The sequence below is a fragment of the Amblyomma americanum genome, chromosome 5 (genome assembly GCF_052857255.1).
Source record: "Amblyomma americanum isolate KBUSLIRL-KWMA chromosome 5, ASM5285725v1, whole genome shotgun sequence".
Lineage (NCBI taxonomy): Eukaryota > Metazoa > Arthropoda > Arachnida > Ixodida > Ixodidae > Amblyomma > Amblyomma americanum.
In genome coordinates, this window is record NC_135501.1 from 24,354,883 (window position 1) to 24,364,061 (window position 9,179).

The following is a 9,179-nucleotide window of genomic DNA, read 5'->3' on the forward strand; positions in this document are numbered from 1 at the left end:
AGGAAGGGGATAGCGGTCTGGTAAAGTGTGAGCACTGAGGGTGCGGTAATCTCCACATGTCTCCAGTCGCCCGGATCTTTCTTTGGAAGTGGCGATGCCCAATTGCTGGAGGAAGGGCGTACTACGCCGAGTTCGGCGAGCGGTAGCGATGCGTTCTCCCGACAAGCGGCGGGGGCGAGCAAATACCGGAGGTCGCGTATTCAAGATGTGGTGAGTGATCGAGTGCTTCACTGTGACTCTCTAGTGTGTGGCTTTGTGTGGTTGGGAAAATCATCCAGAACTTCCGCATACGGTGAAACAGAGACGAGAGCACAAAGCCCCGTCGCCGCAGTGATGGAGAGTACGCCGTTGACGAAGAAGTGCGTGCTGAGATCTATGAGGCGATGAGCTTGCATGTCGACTGCTGGATTGAAGGAACTGAGGAAGTCCGCGCCGAGAGCAGCTTGCGAGACGTCGGCGATAATGAAGATCCAGCGAAACGTGCGGCGCAATCAGAGGTTAAGCATCAGGGACCGTTGGCCGTGCGTGAGAATGGGGGAGTTGTTGATCGCTTGGAGCGGAAAGGTCTGTTCGTTGCGACGGCGATCTGCCCAAGAGGCCGCTACGACGATGACTTGTGCCCCCGTGTCGACCAGTAAATGAGTGCCAGTGATCTTGTCCGAGGCGTAAAAGAGGAGGCATGTCCGTCCACCAGCACTACTTGCCGTCATCAGTGGCCGATCGCAGCGTTTCCCGACCAGGAGCACGGGTAAGTGCACTTGCGGGCAGAGCTGCCGACAGTACGGTGGTACCAGTAGAGAGCCGAGAGCGAGGTGGCTGGCCGCGCGTTGCATGGTTGGGGCTCCGGGGAACACGAAGGTTCCACAGGGAGCGAAGGTGCCGGGGAGCGGCGGCGTGGCCTGAACCTCGGCGGAGAACGGCGCAGCAAAGGCGAGAGGACATCGAGCCGCCTGGCAAGAGCATCCAGTCGGCTTTGCTCGCAAGCTGGGAGTCGGTGGTAGTAGTTGGAGGCGGAGTGGCCACAGAGCTGACGTAGCCCACGAAACACACAACCTCTTAAAAACGTCTCGAAACGGCTACACACATCTTCACTTAGCTTGAGCTTAATCAAAACGTATCGAAGACGTGTTTTTCAAGACGTTTTCAAAAGACTTCTTTACGACATCTCACTCAAGAACACTCCAAGAAAACGTGCAAATGCTGAAGTAATTGAAAAAAGGCATAACAGCCATCTAGCTGGCAGTTACTATTTCGGCGTACTGCCACGGATTCATGTAAAGCCATGACCAATTCCCTTAGGTACTCAAGATGTCAGTTGTCTGCACTGAATTAACCTGAAATTCCAGTCTTATATTCCAGCTGTACAAGATGTTAATCGTTGGTAATTAAGTGAGGCACTCAATTTTCCAAGTGGCTTGGCATTAACCATCTATGGCACACGACTGTCTCAAGTGAAAGCACACCTCTGCTAACACCACTACCCTTTCACTCTCATGTCTGCTGCTGTGAATTTTTTTGTTTTCATTATGGAGTTAAACTAACGTACGTCCCAAAGCGAGTCAGGCCAGTTCTCTCAATTGAGTTGCTCGGCTTGCTGCTGTGTGGTCTAATTATTAATACCGAACTGTCTTATCCTTATAGCAGCATGTACAGGGTGTTTCAATTGCAACTGAACATATTTTTCAAAGGAAGCGGTGCACCGGGGCTGGGTGAGACCATCGACGCAACCCGTCGTGTACGTATCAGTGACTCTCGCAGTATTTTTTAATTCAGCTTAATTAGTTCATTACCGAAGATTGGTTACGCCAAACTGTTATTATTCACTTTAGGAGGAGGTTCCGAAACAATTGAGCGATGCAGTTTTTTTTTTTGAAACGCATCTTGCGTGTTACTTTTTTTTGGCATTTAATGAGAGCTCACTAAATGTAAAAAAAAAACACCCGGCAACGCGCTCTTGCGGTACCCTATTATTGTGGCACTCCCAAACGTGTTCTGAATTAACAAAACGCGTGCGCTCACCATCTCGAAGTAAGCAGCTGACGCCGCTTTCAGCATATATTCTTAAAAATGCGTCAGCGCAGTTTTCCGGAACATGGAAATTTAAGCGCGCACCGTGGTCTACTCCTCCTGATAGGTTGATCACCGACAGGTAATTCAGATGGAGTTTTTATTGAGCCGTCACACAGACAGAACAAAAAAAGGAAGGTAAAACAGCGGAATCGTGTATTTCAAGGAAGCCTCCGTTTTCATTATTTGAGCAGCCCGTCGAACTGAGCGGCGGCCGCCTATAATTGCGCACGGTCAGCGCGCACGTTTCGTTCTTTCGAAACACGGTTTGTAGCTCTGGTATGTGGTAGTGCACGAGCGCTGTAGTGAGGTTTTATTCAAATCTGCGGTCCTTCTTTAAATATCAGAAAAATGGGCCACCTAACGCTAGGAGATGCGTTGCCACATAAAACTATCGCTTTTCTTACCTCCCCCCCCCCCTCTGTAGAACTGAATGAAATGCATATGACCCTGAAGTGAATATTAAAAATTGTACACAATTAATTGTACGTAATTAGTTAATTATGTGCAATTTAATAACTCTTAGGAGCACCACACGATGGTAAACAAGTACGCCGTTGGTTTCATCCAGCTCCAGTGCGCCGCTTGCTTCAATCCTTGGTTCAAGTTACGTGAAAAACCGTGTATATGAATTGAAATGATCCGCGGTTTTATCCACATTACAGTAGCTCTGCACACGGAAGTGCAATGCGATGCTTATCAGGAACCCAGAGTGGCGAGGTTTTTTATAGGATCAGGCTTTCATGATCATGATCGAAAACACTAATTCCCACACTTTCATTTCATTTTCGCTTCGAACATGGTCGTCAAGCTTTTTAACCTCTTCCAGCTAATTAGCCTCTGTGTTAATTTGAGCTTACCTTGTCATAAATTCGCTGCTGGCGATCATCTTTGACCTTGCAGCTGAGCGCGTGCGCCCCGCGTCGTCTGCTCGACGCGTCTTTTTGCGCGCTCAGAAATTGAGGTATTTGGATGGTAAGTGGTATGAAACCTTTGACCTGCTCAACATTAGGCGTATAAATAACGAAGACAAGCAATATCTCAATGTTGGGGTTGTTGAATGAATGAATGAAATAACGTTATTGAGTTAAGCGAGGTCTGCACAGCCTGCGTCCTCGAAGCTCTCAAATTTGCCGCGCGAAACCGTGCTGCTCCTGGTGGCGGCTCTCTCATCTCAGCGCGGCCGCGCTAACCGCGCATTGGTCGCGCACTCGGTCCTCTCTCACCCCCACTTGGTTGGACTCAACCATAACCCTCTTTCATTCAGGGGGATGATCGTCGACCTCCGTAGGGAGAAAACGTGTTTTTCGTGCCCTCTCCTGTTTACCCGAGCGCTCCCTTCGCGGCATCGAGTCCGCCTGTTCCCGTGTCCCAGAGTTTCCTTTTTTTTCTTTTAGTTTTTCTTTTTTTCCATTACGCAATAGCCTAGCTCAGGCCCACTCCCCGTGGCCTGTGTGCCATGGCCCCTCCAGCCCCCTGACCATCGGCACCCCTACCATCTGAACCATGGCGGACGAAGAAGATGCCCTCCACATGCTCGATGAGGATGGCATCCGAAACGCCCTCCATCGTCACAGGCGACTAAACAGCTTCGGGTGCTCCCGCAGCCTGCGGAAACTGATCACTGAAGCGAACGCCACCCTTCAGCGCCAAGGAGAAGCGGCCCGCCTGGTCACTGCGATACAGAGGACCCCTCCACCTGGCGACGCACCCGCAATCGCCAGCACATCCTCGGTGAATGCGGCCAGCGGCCAGGAAGCAAGCAAAGGTGGATGCGCTGAAACCTTTGTAACACCGCCGCCACCGCGGCTACGACGATTCGACAGCATCACACCTGTCACCATCAGCCGTAGCGAAGCAGGCCACGGCCCAGCCCTCCTCTCAACCAAGCCGTGTACAGCTGACGCGGCGTGTCAATACGATGACACCCAGACATGCCTGGATTCCCAAAATCCAGCCATTCCAGAAGCAGACTGCAATGTGCTCCCCGCTCCTGCCGCCACAACAAACCCCGCCCCGGCCGAAGCATTCACAGAGGCAGACTATGAACGTGCTGCTCTCGCCTACGCGGAAAAAAGAGCCAGTGCCCCTCCGGCCAGGCGGCTCCCCACTCCCCCTCCCGCTGAGCCCGACAGAGCGACAGCGAATGGGCTAGGCGCCGCAGTACAAAAGCCAGCGAGGAATGCTCCGAGACGCCGCATACAAACCACCGCAGCGGCTCCCCTGACTCCTGCCGCTCAGCCGTCGGCAGTGCGCTTCACCGCAGCACCACCACCACAACAGGGAAAGAAGTCGGGCATCGCCACCGTTCTTTACTATCCCGTGGACAGGATGGCCAACTATCTAAACCCAACAAGAGACGCCATCGCCGCTCAACTGTCCAAACTACCAGGGGTGAAAGCTGTGCGTGTGAATTTCCGCCGGAACGTGGTCGCCGTGGACGCGCACGCATCTGCCGACCTCGACCCACTCCTCGGCATCACCACCATCTGCGACATCAAGGTCCGAGCCAAGGAGGCCGGCGGCAACAGCTGCACCGGTCGAGTGTTTCGCGTGGACCGCGCGCTCTCGACCGAGGACATCATGTCGGGCATCGAGTGCAAGGTGCCGGTGCTAGCCTGCACGAGAAGCGGAAACGACATCATACTCCGCTTCGCGGGCACCCACCCACCCGAAGAGGTCTCCCTCTTCAAACTGCGCCGCCCCGTCCGCGCCCGACTACCGAGGCCGCTCCAATGCCTGCAGTGCGGTGTCATCGGCCATGCCACTGCTGTGTGTACCGCAAAGCCGAGGTGCCTCCGCTGTGGACGCGATCACCACAAGTCCCGATGTGACTCACCCCGGCCGCGATGCATTAACTGCAACGGCACGCACACATCAACCGAGCCGCGCTGCCCCCGTTGGCAACAAGAACGCAAAGTGGCCGTCCTCCTGGCGTCATCGCATCAGCCCATGTCTCGCCGTGACGCTCGCCGTGCAGTTACTGCAAAACAAACCTCTGCTGCATTTTCAAGCCAGACAGCTCCTGCGGATTCAACCAAAAAGGGCCCCCCTGCACCAACACAGCAGGACCTTACGCTTGCTGACGCCCTGCCCAATAGACCAGCAGCAAAAACGGGAAGCAATACCGGCATCGAAGCAGACTGTGAACCGGCGACGGAAGTCACTGCGCCTCCAATTGGAAGTGTCACTGCACGCAACTGTGCCCCAGCGCTCCCGCATACCGCTCGGTCTTTCCGTGACGTGGTGGTAGGGAGGAAGCCAGACAGCGCACCTATCGCTCAGCTCGACCAGCGTGATGCTGTCATCGCCGCGCTTGCCGCTGCCGTTCGTGCCCTCATAGAGGAATTGCCCAGCGCATCTCCGGCCCGCCAGTTATGTGCAGCTGCACTTGCAGCACAGCAAGCTCTGAACCATCATGGCTAGAAACAGTCGCGTCAACCGGCCGCGTGTGTTGCAGTGGAACTACTGCCATCTACGCCGCCGTCAACCTGAGCTAGCAGCCATGCTACCTCTACAAAAGTACGACGTCATCGCGCTACAAGAGACTTACACGCGCGCAGAGGACCTCGTACTTCCCGGATACTTGGGATACAGCAGCCCAACCGAGTGCGCGCTGGTGACCTGTGCTGACATTCCTTGCACCGACGCCGCACACCCACCTGGATCCCCTCGGGCAGCTATATATGTCCGCGCATCTTTTGCTCACCATGTAGTGCCTACTGCAGACCTCACCGGTGGCCCCGTCGAGTGTGTTGCCGTCACAGTGCGACTCGGGGGAACTGACACCACCGTTGCAAGTGTCTATGTGCGGCCTGGAAATCCGTGGGACGCACGGCTCATCGTTCGTCTCACTCAACGAATCAAGCAAAACCTACTCATTTGTGGTGATTTCAACTGTCGCCATGTTGAGTGGGGTTCCCGCACCTCATCCAGACAGGGATGTGACGTGCTAGACGCTATTCGCGCTGCGGGACTGAACCTGTTGAACACAGGTAGTCCAACGTTTGTGCGTCCGAGCTGCACTCCTACAGCTATCGACCTCAGCGTGGCTTCCCCAGATTGTGCCTACGACTGGTCTACGCACCCCGATACTGCAGGATCAGACCACCTGCCTATTGACATCTTGCCAAGAACTGAACGCCCTGCGGACAAAGTGACATACAGTGTTGTGCAGTGGTCGCGCTTCCGCGAGCTATGTGAGGAAAATCCATGTGAACCACATAGCTTCTTCGATCACATTGCCGCCTGTGCGAGTGGTGCCACAATACGCTGTGCTGTGCTCCCTGGAACACCTGTGCCAGACATCAAACTCTTGAACCTGCGTGCTGCGCGTCGAAGGGCTCAACGCCGTGCACGGCGCACGAACAAGCCCGCACACTGGACTATCTACAAGCGTCTGGATGCTGCGTGCCTGCGTCACGCCAAACGGCTGCGTCGTCGCAGCTGGATTTCAGTGTGTCGTGCCCTGGACGAACCCCGTGCTCAGGCTCGCGGCTGGCGGATTCTTTCATCAATGCTGCACTCCAAAGCACCACGCTTCCCTGCCCTTTCCATAGCGGTGGCTAAAGGGATAGATGCTCTTGCGCTGGCCGACCTCCTCGCTGAACACTTTGTCCCCACTCTGGTGAGTGACACGCCCATCGCCTCCATCTTTTCTGTTTCTCCATTCGTACCTTTCGTATGATTCTCGCGCGAATTTCATGCCCTGTGCACTGAGCCTTTCACAACGCACGAGCTGGATGTCGCGCTCGAACAAAAGCGCAAGCGGCGAAGTGCCCCAGGTTCAGATCAAGTCACTCACCAGATGCTGAGGAATTTAAATTGTAACCAACGTCAGCGCCTGCTTGAAGCATACAATGAAGTATTTGCAACCGGAGATGTCCCCCAGTCCTGGCGCACTGCCATCGTTATTCCTGTCCTGAAGCCGGGAAAGCCTTCTGCAAACATCAACTCTTACAGGCCGATATCTCTCACCTCAGTCCCAGGGAAAACGATGGAATATATGGCACTGAAGCGGCTTCAATGGATGGCGGACGTGAGAGGTGCACTGGCACCAGAACAAAGCGGATTCCGCCATTCCCGATGCACCGCCGACTGCATAGCGGAAATATCGGCCTTCTTAGAGGAAGCAAAATATAAGAAGCAGGCTGCCTACCTCGTCCTCCTCGACATTCAGAGCGCTTTTGACTCGCTCGCCCACGCATCTATACTTGATGCTCTGGTAAACATAGGCGTGGCTGAGAATTTATGCCGATATGTCAAATCGTTTCTCTCAGGCAGAACAATGCGTGTGAAAGTTGGTGACTCGCTCAGCACACCCCGCCACATCACCAAGGGCGTTCCGCAGGGCAGTGTTCTTAGTCCCTTCTTATTTAACATCGTGCTGGCTAACATCCCGAACATTATCCCTCGTTCCCTTCTGTATCAGGTGCGCGTCAGCATATATGCTGACGACATAGCCCTCTACTGCAGTGGCCCCACACTGTCTGGTCGTACAGTTAGAGCGCAGTTGCAACATGCACTAGAATGTGTCGGAGATTATCTCTCCACCGTGGGGCTCAGCTTGTCAACTTCCAAAACAGAGGCCCTCGTGCTCCACCCTCGTCCTGCTGCATGGAAACTTATACCCAACCTGCAGCTAAAAGGGGTCCCCCTTCCGTGGAAAAAAAGTGCCCGCTATCTTGGACTCGTTATCGACGCGCAGCTCACCTGGCGGCCAGCTGTAGCTAAACTGCGGAAAGAGGCGCGCCAAGTGGCCGATGTGGCTAACCGACTACAAGCCAAAGGAGAAGGCTGCTCCCCAGAGCTGGCATACCGGTTCTACAACGGGATAGCTGTACCTAAACTCCTGTACGCTCTACCGCTCGTCGACCTGCGCCCCAGCCTGTGGCGCGCCATCGACGTAGACCAACGCGCTGCGATCCGCCGTTTTATGCGCCTGCCGCGCTGGTCGCAAGTACCTGCCACCTATGCAGAAGCTGCCACATGGCCGATCTCTCTCCGGGCACAACTAACAGCCCTCAACACTGTCGAGCGCATGCAAAGAGCTCCGGGAACTTCGCAACTCCTCAGCCGACTGTCCGAAGCCCGCCACTCGCACATGGGCCGCGCAGCACAGCTGTTTGGCGCGCACATCGCCCGACCGCCCTCTAGCTGCAGCACGGCACTTCCGCCCCACCTGCGCGCCCGCTCAGCATCCAGACAGTCATCCCAGGCGTGCGATCCAAGAAAAACACACCAGTCTGCGCGCTACAGCAAGAAACAGCTGCGCTTCTCCACGAGGATTGCAGCGGCCGAGTGGAAATATATACCGACGGATCCGTGCTGGAAGGAGGCGCATCAGCGGCTGCCGCATGTGTAGTCCCTTCTCTCGGCATCACCAGGCAGAGCCGCCTCACATGCAGTGCCTCGTCCACAACCGCAGAAGTTGCCGCCCTGCACTTGGCAGCTGATCTCATCCTGGAGACACCAGACCTCTCTCCAGCTGTCGTCCTCAGTGACTCCAAGGCTGCGCTCTCCACGCTGCGGAGGTCGCACCATACACTGCCCATGTATGCCAACCTGGACAACAAGCTACGCCAGGCACGAGCACTCGGCCGCGACGTTCTGCTCCAATGGCTCCCGTCCCACGTCGGAATCAGCGGCAACGAGCAGGCTGACCAACTGGCCAAGCAAGCTCACGCCGACGGCACACCGGAGTGCACTGCAATATCCCCCCTCGATGTGGCTCGGCACAACATCAAAGCCCGCATCGTCGCACAACACCCGGATGCCAGAGTAGCCGCAGGCAAAGCACCGAAGCCCATAAGCTCCCGTGACTTCGATCTCATTGACCGGACCACCCTCCTTAGGATGCGCATAGGCTGCGTCTGGACAGCCGAGCGCATGCATCGTCTACGAGGCGCAGCCAGCCCCATGTGCAAAGACTGTGGAGAAGTGGAAACGCTCGATCACCTCCTCTCAAAGTGTCCTGCCCTCAAGAAGCACAGAGAAGTGCTGGAGGCAAGCTACAGACGCCTGGCCCTACCCTGCGAGAGCGCACAACGGCTGCTTTCCCCAGCCGGCCCGCGCGAGAAAACGCGACGCGCCTTCGGGGCTCTGCTCCAATA